At 36.7% G+C, this 13,453-nt stretch overlaps 1 protein-coding gene across 1 annotated transcript in view; it reads left to right on the plus strand.

Moving 5' to 3' along the window:
* LOC149228113 (ergosterol biosynthetic protein 28-like) overlaps positions 1 to 13,453 on the plus strand; it is a 204,764-nt gene that overhangs the window by 96,166 nt on the left and 95,145 nt on the right. The gene's annotated exons all lie outside the window — the stretch shown is intronic.

The raw sequence follows: 13,453 nt of genomic DNA on the forward strand, positions 1-13,453 counted from the left end.
GAACTAGGGCATCACTGTTATATCTAGCCCATGCTTCTTTTCTTTCTTTTTTCGACATTTCTTGTTCATGTTTTTTCATGCATAACTCATGTATTGGTTAGTTTAGCTTGCTTAATGCTTTCAGAGTAGCCTTAGGCAGTCCTGCAGGTGTTTATTGCTTGTACTTTTTTCCCACCCCATTGACCTACATTTCTGGTCATTTGTTGGACATTTATATATTTATCTTTTCTTATCTAATAAACAATGAAGGCTTTAAAGTTTAATCAACTTTGTGCGTGCACCAATTGATTGTTGGAATCTATCAACTTCCCTTTTCCTGTGGAAATTTCTTGTAAAGTGGGAAACTTGAGAATGTACAGTGCCTGACCATCATGTCAGATTTTTACATTTGACCGATCAGCATAACTGTGCCAAAGTCTACTATCTGTATTATGTACCTCTTGTGCCTCACTTTTACATGTACCTTTTATGGCTTTCACTTAGATGTTCTGGAACACAAATTTCTGAAGAAGTTCTAATGCATTGAGATCATTTTTCCTTCTTTCACGTTCTTGCCGCTACATCACATAGCTATTATAGCCATTAATTAGCCTGCCACAAGCTTTTTATTACTGACATATTCCTCGCCTCTAAGAGTTAAAAATCCCTTTACATAACAGGAACACTGTTTTTTTTCCATGTAACATTTTCTGGGGAAAACCTTTGAGCACTTCCCCTCATTCCCAGGATGGTACCAAGGATAAAACCCTAGATTCTTCAGGGCACAAGTCCAGGTCAACAACAAGGCTCAAACCTGTTACAACATATACTTTTTATGAGATCAATACATCATTTGCGGGAATAGAACTCAGGTGGGGAGGATAACACTCCATCACACTACAGCTTGGGCTAGACCCATTTGACATGGCATGAACAATGCCTATGTGATTTAGTATTATAAGTCAGAGCCACAAGAGGCTGTAATGATTTTACTATTTAAGCACTGGCCATTAGCTGTTTATCCAGATTCATTTGATTAAGTTGCTCCAATGTGGTTCCATGCCGGATCCAAATCAGATAAACAAGACTTACGGAATCTACTAGTTGCAACCTGAATTTGTCTGAACTATATGAAATTGACTTCAAGGGGACCCAGATTTTCTAGGCCAATATTTTTGGAACATAATTGCTGTTTAAGAAAATTGAATAACTAGAGAGTCGTATGCTTGACAATTCCAAGTCTCTGCATAGGCAACATTTTTACATTATTATGATACAATTACTGGCAGAGAGCTTTGGCCATAGTTTTTGTGAGGTATCCTTAAAATGATGCAATAACTTGCAATTTTTCAATGCTTACAAAACCTTACAAAAAAAGTCCTTCATTTAAAGATTTAAGCTTTCACACTTGAAAAATTGTTGAAGGTATTGACCTGTGTTGCACAAGTCTCTGGAATGCAACAACATTGCAAATGTGGATATGGGTGTTCAAAACGGTTAGAAACTTTGTTGAAATTTCCAAGAAATGGTTGGTTGGGCTTGACAATAATATATATTAAAAAAGTTAAAAGAATATAGACAAATCCTCAAGAAAGAAATAGTAGGGAATTTTTTGAAAATACATAGGAAATTAACTTAACCATGATGCATATATACTAATACCATTCTCGATTCCATAAAGTTTAAACTTTTGACATCATATTGATCAATTATAACATCTCTCTCACACACATATATTTTGGCAAACCCATTCTTGAAATTCGTATGATCAACCATAAATTTTGATTACTTAATAAAAAATTTCACACACACACACACATCTTTTTTTCCAATGGAAACCTCGTAGGGAAGCCCAAGGGATGCTTCTCCATATTCGAGGATTGTATCCCTAGTAAAGTTGTTAGTCTAAACTAGTTCACTTCATCTAGGGGGATTTGCATTGGGCACTTATTGGCACAAAACTACTAAATATAGCAGGTGGTTGGGCCTTGGGTATATATGTGTGTCTATATATATATATTAAAGGAAATAATTCCTGGGAGAAACCCAACGATGCTTCCCCACATTTGTGGATGGCATTTGGAGTAAACTAGTTGGTCTAGACAAGTATGTCTCACCCTCTAGGACCCAACACTGGACTTTTGTCCTCATTGCCAGCTATGGATGAAGTTGTTGATCCTTACTAGAGGAATCGAACTTGGGTTAACAATGAAATAATGCAGTATTTAATTCACATAGTTACCCCTCAAGAGTGAACTTTGATTACTCTTACCACTTACGATGCATGAGGACTTGTATAATGTTTGAAGACCCTGTTTAGTGGATTGCATTTTGAAGGATTTTTAGCTTGGCGGCTAATACTATTGATTCTAGTTTTGATGCCTAAATTTCCAATCTTACACAAAGCTTGAATTAGCTGAAGAATCCGATGTAGGTGCAATATTTGTCCCATAATTAGGAATCAGGGACTGGAACCCTAACCTTAATTTTTTATTATAAATATATATTTAAAGGTTTAAAATTTTAATCTTATTTTGAAAATTTAAAAACAAAGAAATGTAATATAAAATTATTCATAACATCGTGGATTCTCAAATGTTTCAATCATTCATAATGTCATAGTAAAGACCTAGGCTAATGACTATAAATATGTGAATATGATCTCAATCTTCTTACATTCACAGTAAATACTATATGATATGCTTCCAAGAAAGTACTAACAAATTTTCCAATGAATTCACCTAATAGGGCCTTGGTTATGTACACTGTAGAGGTAATTCATTCTTGAGTCACTCCCCTAAAAAATAATAACCCTACAACATAGATATCTCAACTTCACCTCCAACTTAGAAAATAGGATTTCATTGATTTTGAAAACAAACACTAACAAAATATGTATACAAATATCGACCAACCAGTGTGCCCTCCTTGTGGCTAATGATCAATAATTTTATATTGCAATAATCAGAGTTTCTTTGACCTTGGATATCTCCAAACTATGCTTGACACAACCATGCTAAACACTCGCTTGTGTATGGAAAACTTGATGTTAAAACCAAATGGCATATTTATAATAAAGAGGAATTCGATCAAGCAGCGAAAAATGTTTCATTGGCATTATGCTATACAGATCTAGAGAAGAATCCCAAATTATTTTGTACTGGCATCATTTCAAGTCATTACAATAGCCTATGTTTCCTTAGAGATTTATGGAAGTGAGGCTGCATCAAATGCACATATAGGCCATTCTTTTCCACTAGAAAATCATGATTTAACTAGCACACACATCAATGTATTTTGGTGTGTATGTCAACCAACATAAACAACAAATTATTTTGTTGTGTATGATAACTGGCATACACGTCAATGTATTTTGGTGTGTACAAACAACAAACACAACAAATTATATTTCTGTGTGTGCTAACTGGCATACACATCAAAAGGCTTTGTTTTGTATGCTTGACCAAAATACTCTGTTGTGTTTGCTATGTATGCTAACCAACATACACAACAACAAACTACCTGTAGCCTAACTAAAATATTGAAAATAGGTTGAACTTACTTTAATCCAATCTCTCCTCAGTGTTGCCTATTTGCCTTTGGTGGATTGTTGCGAATGCTTGCATTTGGAAATCTAAACCCTTGGTTGATTGCTGTCCAATGGAAATTTGCAAGTAATGGCTGAACCTTGCTAGTACAAACCCCTTTGCTCTTATACAATGCGTGGTACTAGGTTCTACTTTGCAATACTAGGCTAGCCACCTTTTGTTGAATTTTTCTACAAGAAGCACAGCAGAATAGAATTTTCTGCCAGATAATTACTTGCTAATGATTTTCACACAGTATTTATATGCCACTGATATCATTGAGCAATTACACTAAAGAAAATATAGACAATAAATGCAGCAGAAACAGTAAAGATCATAGAAAGATAGCGATGCACAATAGAGACATTATTTTTACCCTGGGAACCCAACCTTGGGAGAAAACCCAACAACTTTTCTTAAGGAGAAATTATTCTTCAGCAAGGTTAACAAAATCAGCGATTTTGTCTAGAAATTTGTGCCAATAATCGAAGTCAAATACCAGTCAAACTTGGTCAAGCTCATATCGGTCAACCCTGGTCAATTTTGTCAGAAATCACTTTTGAATTCTGCTGTCAAACTGGTTAAATTATGCAGTGAAAGTTTGCGGTCAACGTGTTGCGGCCTTATGGTCAACACCCTGTGGCCCCACGGTCAACGACTTGCAGTTCTACGGTTAACGCCCTGCGGCCAGCTGTGGCCCAGTCAAACTCAATCTACTCTGGTCAAAATTGGTCAAAACACAAATCAAGCAATCTGGTCAACGCTGGTCAACTCGTCCTCTTTCTCCTCACACGTGCAACCAAGAGAAGACAAACCTCAGAAAAGAATCAGATCAGGGTTGCTTCTTCGTTGGTGGAGAAAAATGAGACATCATATCTTCTATTTATACTTGTCGAAATGTATGTGACACCCAAGGGACATGTCCCTATTAGAAAATCAGAAAGGCATAAATATTTTCTTATTTAGATAATTAGTTGTGATTCTTTTATCTCTTAGTTCATCAAGCAATTACCAAAACAATAGCATAAGGACAACAGATGTAGGCAGACAGCCAGGGAAAAACCCTTATCTAGGGGAAAACCCAGTCAACAATTCTTCCTTCAATAGTTTCTCGAGATAATACAATACTCTTGACCTAGACAAAGACTTCCTTCACACCAAGTCAGCCCTCAATCCTTCTTGCAGATGATGACCCTTCAAAAGCAACTTCGACCTAGCAGCATCAACATGCAGTAGCAGCTTCAACCCAGTAGCAGTAGCAACAACAACTTCAACTAGACTAGGAAAACTTCGATCTCCCTTGATACACCTCAGAAGTGAGTGAGAGTTGTCCCAAAATTTCGATCTTGAGGTCTTCTATCTTCCTCCAAAAACTCGCACTCCTTTCTAGCTCTCCTTCCAGCCCTTTTCCAATTTCGCACTTCCTAGCTTCCAACTTCAAATATCGAACTATGTGTGAGAGAGATGAGATGCTCCAAATGAATTCAAACTACCTTGTATATATAACCTTCCAGGGAGGTCAAATTACTCTTCTTGAGGCTGACTTGGTGTGGAGAGGACTAAATTCATTTTTGACTAAAAAATAATTATTTTTACATGATTCGAAAGCCCAAGAAGGGTCTCTTTTAATGTACAATGACTCTAATGACTCAGAATAAATCCTAGAAGTCCTCAATGGGGATTTTGACCTAAAACAAGATGACCCAAGCATGAAACCCATGCTTTAATAAGTCATAATAATAATAATAATAATAAATTTTCTTCATTCTTTTGATAAGTACATTTCAAATACATTTATGAAGACTAGACCTAGTTACATATTTCAACACTCCTTCTTAACTAGGGAGGTATTCACAAGTACAGGGAACACATGAACCATGAGGAATTTAGGCACCACAATGCCATGGACTAGATTCTTGACCAGGGAAATCTATCCAAGGTCCTCCAACAGTTTAGGCACCGCAATGCCATGGACTAGATTCCTGACTAGGGCAATCTATCCAAGTGGGACTAAGATGGACTAAAGCTTTCAACCTCTCTAGGTACCATCAGGATTACTTACTAACCATCAACCCAGGGATCTAGGTGTGTATCTGAGGTCAGAGCTCTACAACCAACGCCACCCTCCCTACTTCGGGAACTAGACATCAACACATAGTGTCGGCCAGATGTCCTCCCAGGCAATGTCTCACACACAAAGCCTCAACTTCCCAATTATTCCAATTGGTAACAAATCCTCCCCGATCAAATAGATCAGCAACAAATCTCTTCCAATCAAACTGATCAACAACCCTAAGCATTTAAAACATGCTATCAAACCTTCAAGAGATTTATTTGTACAAACACAACCCCAATCAGTAACAAACTTTCAAATGTACATAAATAGATACAAACCTCCGGGGTCTTCCAGACAACTTGATGTTGCTTCTCAACTTTTCACAGTAGGACTTAGAGCTTTCCAAATGAATCTTGATAGAATATTCCTCAACCATACAACTTCCTTTCCTACTTTTCATGCAACAACATATTCTACTAATAGATCCGATGCTTCTTATCTCAACAGCTCTTAGAAATACATTCTCCAATTTCTTCTTCAAGGTGTCCATCATGACTATGATATGACCTCCCTCTCAACTAGGGAAATTCCTTTCATTCAAGCTCCCTCCTAACTTTAGGGAGATTTCTTTCATTTAAGCTCCCTCTTAACTTAGGGAGATTTCATCCAGGCTCCCTCTTAACTTAGGGAGATTTCATCTAGGTTCCCTCTTGACTTCACTTAGGGAGTTCTACTTCTTTTCTACGACATTGGAGAATCCTTCATGGCTTCCATCTTTCTTATTAGAGTTATCATGACCATCATCATTCACATAACTTTCTTCATCATGCTTATCATATCAACTTTACTTTACGAGCATCTTCACCATCTTGAAGATTATGTACCTGCACAACTTAGAGAGCAAGTACAACCAAAACTATAGAAGCATGAAGTTAACCATATCAAAATCATATAATGGAAGCATTCATCTTTAGACATCAAATACTCAAACTTAGTTACAAACAAGAGACACATACTCTTCAACTCTTGCTAGGGTTTTTGTCATAAACCCTAGTCTACTTCATCAAGACTTTGAGTATTTCATAACAACTTTTATTACATTTAGGGTTTCAATGTTTCTTCCAAAGATTTGACATACCCCACTACAACATATTGCAAACCCTAGAAACAATTCAAACAAATATAGATCTACAATGTATCTAACAACTTTAGAATTCATATGTTAGATTTCCTACTAGGATTTAGTGCGAAAACCCTAGATTTCATACATGAGCTTTTAACAATCAAAATCAATCACAACTTAATTCAAAGTAACATGACTAGCTTCCACTAGGGTTTGTTGTAAACCCTAGATTTTTCCTTAACAGTCATCAGTCATAACTCAACTTCAGATTTCAACAATCTTACACAAATCTCAAATTATCACATTGTCATCATATATCATAGATTTGGACTTCTACCAGGTTTTAGTTACAAAACCCTAGAATACAATCATCCTAGAGAATCAAACTTTGACTAGGGCTTAGTTGCAAACCCTAGTTATTATGACCATCAACAATTAGGTCCACTTAGACATCTAGGATTCCATCATCAGGGACATGCATATCTTAACATGCGTTAGTCAAACCCAAAGACATAAATATCAATAAAAGTTAGACATATAACACACTTGATTAGACTAGGGTTTGATTGGACAAACACACACATGCCAAGGAATTCATTTCTAAGACATTATAAGGGTCTTGCTTATACATCCTACCTAACCCTAATGATCTAGGGTTTCAATACAAAATATAGCAAACCCTAAATTACCAATACTTCAAAGGTTCGAGATTTCAGACATTACCATTCAACCCTAACAAGTTAGGGTTTCCATAACCATACCAAAACCCCAAACATGATATCATCAAGCATTTTCTTTAGACTTCAACAATAACCCTAAGTAGGCTAGGGTTTCACACATTATCATCGACATACCCTTAAGTTAGGGTTTTCACAACGAACCTTTCTAGGGTTCCACAAGAGTAATCAAAGATATGAGGAGGGTAGATTTATCTAATGATGAATCACCCAATCAAGAATCTTTAAGATTCAAGAAAGCTAGACACAATGATGTTAGTAATAGTTTATCAAGAATGAATATGAAGAGAGCAAAAACTTGTAGTTCAAAACATACCTCTTGTTTCTTAACAAACCTTGTAATTCCAATGCTTTGTCTTGTGAGGCCTTCTTCCTTGAGTCTTCAACAAGTTTTTCCTAAACAAGGAAAATAAGAGTAGAAATGTGATTAGTATTTAATGCAAACAAAATTGGATAAGTAAGGAAAACTAAAAATGAAAAGGTAATAAGATACTTATCTTTGGAGGTTGATGAGGGCTCCCTCTAAGCTTGAGGGATACCTATAACCTTAAGAACAAATAAAAATGTTTTTCCAAAATATGTTAAACCTACAAATACTAAAAATAAAAAATAAAATAACTAAAGCTTAGATCAAAGGACTTAGTAGTGTAAGTCCCTTATATCTAGTTCTTCGGGCTTAGTCTTCTTTGGAGATCCTTCTTCAACAACATTGGCTTGGTCTCTACTTCTTTTCTTGTTCTTTGGATTGTCAGGACAATCACTTCTATAGTGACCCATTTTGTGGCATTGGTAGCATTCTATCTTGGACATATCAACCTTCCTTCTTGGCCCTCTTGACTTCTTGGAGTGTCCTTTCTTGTGAGAAGCGGAGTATGCATTTGAAACCTTTTCTTCTTCATTGTTGGATACTAATGAGATTCTCATATCTTCTTGGGTGCAAACATTCCATAACTACTCAAAGGTAGAAGCTTCTTTCCAACTATTGAGACCTGAAGCGAAAGAACTCCAAGTAGGTGGTAATCCCCATAGTGCAGTGATTACTAGCTCCTTTTCTAGTAAAATTTCATCTATGGCTCGAAGTTCATCTCTAATTCTAGATATCCTTACTAAGAAGGAAGCCACAGTATCATCCTTTGTCATTTTTGTAGTTCTTAACTCATTCTTCAAACTTGCTACTTGACCGATGTTCTTGATAGTGAATAATTTTGACAATGCTTCATACATTTCTTGAGCATGGTCTATATTGGAAATGTATGGGACAATGTTGCACGAAACGTCTCCCCCCCCCTTAAGGATCCAAACCAGGAACTGCGACCCGTACAGATCCATGGGGGATACGCCGTCGGATTTGCGGTTCGGAATTTCGGAACCATGGATCGGGCTAGCGAAGACGGTTCTTGGAAATTTGGAACCGTGCCAGCCTGATCCGCGGTTCCAGATTTCCGAACTGTGGATCCGACGACGGATCCTCCCCGGATCCGCCACGGATCGGGCACGGATCCCAAGCGGATCCGAAGGGAGACAGGCAGTTTCATAGGGTTCTAAATATTTTTTTTATTTTTTCTTTGACTTAAGTTGGGTTGGGGCTTCTCGGACACTCCCAAGGTGCTCCCTTGATGCTCCTTAGATGCTTCCTAGATGCTCCCTCATGGTAATGTTAAATTCTTAAAGTAAAAGTGACATTCTCCTTTATTTTTCATTTTCATCCTTTTACTTAAATTTTTAACATTACCATGAAATGACTCAGGATGTTTGAGAGTGGTTCCAGCCTCATTGGACTTCATATGGAGAAAATATAATTTCATATCCTATTCAAAATTCAGCAGACTTAATAGTTTTCAGGAATTCAGGATCAATGGGATTGTGGCATTTCATTAGATTATATCATGTATGAGGGTATGTGATTAGCATTTAATCAAGAGCACCAAGCCCTATATGTACCCTAGTGTTGGTGGTGTTAATTGTTGAACTCTTTTGTCATGCCCTTAGCAAAAAATAACCTTTCAATCAAGTCAAAATCATTGATCAAGCATGTTAAGCTATTTCTACCATATTTTAAGGCTTGGATTAGGTAGTTTGATCAAAACTGGGCAATGTTGACTAATATCCCTAGAAAATCGAGGTAGAGGCAAAGGCTAGACAAGAGGAGAAGAATCTAGATTCTAGATGGTTGATGCATCTAAATGGTTGATGCTCGAATAATTAATCATTAATGTACAATGGATGCCATATCTATCTTGATTTATGTAAAAATATGCATGCTTCCATATCTTCTACAACTAATTTGGTATTTTGAATGTTTTTTTAATATAAATGCAAAAAAAATAAAAATAAAAATAATATATAGAGTAGACGCTTCCGAGACGCTTCGCTTCCTAGACTTTTGGGAAATGACGCTTTCACGTCCCCGCTTCCAAAAAACGTCCCCGTTTCGTGCAACATTGGTATGGGACAAGATTTTCCTTTATGCTTTCTACCATCAATGCCATGGCCAGTATCTCTGACTCTCTATACTTCACCTTGTCTTCATCACTGGATTCTTCGGTAGGTTTCTTCACCTTTTCTTTGACCAAATCTAAGACCTTGCTCTTTTCAAGAGTCAGGTCAATTCTCTTTTTCCAAGATCTGTAGTTTGATGTTCCTTCCAATTTCTTCTCACTCTTTATTGTGTTAGAGCTTCTTCTCTTATAAGAGCTCCTTATAGGATCCCTTGATCAATCCTCTAGATTCCTTCTAGTAGATACTCAAAATTGCCTTTTTTCCTCCTTCGCCTTAGCTCTGATACCATGTTAGAAAATCAGAAAGGCAGAAAGATTATCTTATTTAGATAATTAATTGTGATTCTTTTATCTTTATGTTCTTCTTTTGTCTTTTAGTTCATCTAGCAATTACCAAAACAATAGCACAACGACAACAGATGTAGGCGGATAGTCAGGGAAAAACTCCTATCTAGGGGAAAACCTAGTCGACAATTCTTCCTTCAATAGTTTCTTGAGATAATCCAATACTCTTGACTTAGACAAAGACTTCCTCCACACTAAGTCAAACCTCAATCCTTCTTGCAGATGATGACCCTTCAAAAGTAACTTCGATCTAGCAGCATCAACATGTAGTAGCAGCTTCGACCCACTAGCAGTAGCATCAACAACTTTGACTAGATTAGGAAAACTTCGATCTCCCTTGATACATCTCAGAAGTGAGTGAGAGTTGCCCTAAAATTTCGATCTTGAGGTCTTCTAACTTCCTCCAGAAAGTCGGACTCCTTTCCAGCTCTCCTTCCATCCCTTTTCAAATTTTCCACTTCCTAGCTTCCAACTTCAGATAGCGAACTATGTGTGAGAAAGATGAGATGCTCCAAATGAATTCGAATTGCCTTGTATATGTAGCCTTCTAGGGAGGTCAAATTACTCTTCTTGAGGCCGACTTGGTGTGGAGAGGACTAAATTCATTTTTGACTCAAAAATATTTTCTTTTTACATGATTCGAAAACCCAAGAGGGGTCTCTTGTAATTTACAATGACTCTAATGACTCAGAATAAATCCTAGAAGTCCTCAATGGGGACTTTGACCTAAAATAAGATGACCCAAGCATGAAACCCATGCTTTAATAAGTCATAATAATAATAATAAAAATATTTTCTTCATTTTTTAATAAGTACAAATACATTTATGAAGACCGAACCTAGTTACATATTTCAATAGTCCCTGCACTGGGCATGCTGACTTGACTTTTCAAAAATTAAATTTTACATAAATTTTATAGGCCGACTTTGAGGTCCTTTAGCAAAGCGGGAATACCTCTTGATACTACAAAAAATCAACACTCCCTCTTAGCGAGGGAGGTATTCTCTTTGGCTGCAAACACATTTCTCCTTAGCTAAATTATCTCCTCCACAAGAAAGTTAATGAGCTTGCTATGTTGATGTAGTGTCTTTTCACATGCATATCTATAGATCACTCCATCCTATTGAAATATGTAACTAGGTTCGGTCTTCATAATGACATGTAATCATGATTTTATGTATTTGATGTAAAGAGAATTTAATTTTTATTGTCATTCTTAAGGCATGAGTTTCATGTTCAAGGTTATCTGATTTATAAGCCAGGCACTCATTGAGTGCTTGTTGGGTCCCTATAATACTAGTGATTACCCCATTACTATTGTAGTTATATCCCTTATTAATATTGTTGTGCCCCTATTGCCCCCATATTGTTATTACTGTGCCCCATAGAATCCCTCTATTGTTATTTTTGTGGCTTTATATTATTATTGTTAGGTCAGCTGGGTTATATTGTGACTCCTTAGACTCCTATATACAGAAAGGAGGTTTTGTCATTTGTATCATCGAAGAATTGTTCATTTATGTAAAGTAAAGGAGGTTGCCCCCTCAAAGAGGCTGAATTCTAAGGTGTTGATCTATCTTTTCTTGAGCTGGTTCCATAACATTTGGTATCAGAGCCTTGGATTCTAGGGTTTCGCTGCTCCCAACAGGTCATCGTGGCATTTTCGCTATAACTTTTTTTCTACGACGTTTCAGAATCTAAAAAAGAAACCCGTTTGAGAAGACATCGCGCTGAATCTCGGGTCCGAATTTCAGAACATTTCGCGCTATATTTGCGGAGATATGATCTGAGGAAGTTGGTCTTCTTGCAGACTCTTGAATTACATTCCAAATAGGTGACCTGGGGAAAATCGTCATAACTTTCTTTTTGAGCATCGGATTGAAATTTTGTAAGAAGGTACAGAAAGAGGATGGACTGTAGTTTCTTGTATATATTTTTTCAGAGCCAAAGGTTGAAACAGTGATTCGTGGCACGTCGTACAAGTTGGCTCTACTGAACTAGTCTATAAGCAGGTCACTGTGGGAGATTTTGCATAACTCTTCCTTGGAGAATCCAATTTGGATCAGACTGGTGGCATTGGAAAGAGGACGCAAAAGGCTACTACAGGTCACAATTTCAGAACTGGATGATCCGAAATTACAGAGATACATCAGATTCAATATCAGGCTTCTACGAAGTGGAAAAAGGTGTGTAGTTTTTTTTTAATTTTTGCATAAGCTTGGTTTGAAGGGATTCAAAGGGCATAGTAAAGCATTATTATCGATAACTGATGCCCCGAGGAAAGAAGATGCAAACACCTAGTAAGGAACCTCAAAGCTCTAGCATGACTCATGAAGAAGAGGAAGAAATGCTACATGATATATCAAAATTACAAGAACAAGTGCAACAAATGTCACGCTCACAAAAGCTAACAAAAGCTAAGATAAATGGCGTGGAATCTAAGATAAATGGCGTGGAATCTAAGATAAAGGGCATGGAAGCTAAGATGGATGATTCGAAGACAGATTTTAAGAGAGACATGGCAGATTTGAAGACAGATTTGAAGACAGACATGGCAAATTTGAAAACAGATTTGACAAATTTTCTACAAGAAATACTTACAAATGGTGAAAAGGTTGTAAAGGAAACTCATGATGCGAACAAAATAAATGTTAATCATGATTCCATAGACTCTAATGTTGGATCAAAGACCCACCATATTCCAAAAATCGATATGAGGAAGTTTGATGGCAAGGATCCCGCAACATGGATATTACAGATGGAGCAATTTTTTGATCTCAATAATGTGCAAAATACACAAAAGGTATGTATGGAAACTTTATATTTGGAACCAAATCAGTTTGTATGGTATCAATGGCTTTGATCTCGTAAACAATTTATCACTTGGGCAATTTTTACGGAGGAATTGATAGCACATTATGAGGATACAAAAAACAACAATTTTTTTAGCCAATTGATAAGTCTCAAACAAAAGGGTTCAATAATGGAGCACATTGAGGAGTTCCAAAAATTGAACATAAGGGTAAAAGATATTCCAGAGGAGCATAGGATTGATGTGTTCATAGGGTCTTTAAAGGATAATATCCAACATGATGTTCGCCTTTGGGAACCTGATTCATTAGAGAAG

This window comes from Pinus tabuliformis, chromosome J (genome assembly GCF_031772625.1).
Source record: "Pinus tabuliformis cultivar Carrire ecotype Pingquan chromosome J, CPIR1, whole genome shotgun sequence".
Lineage (NCBI taxonomy): Eukaryota > Viridiplantae > Streptophyta > Pinopsida > Pinales > Pinaceae > Pinus > Pinus tabuliformis.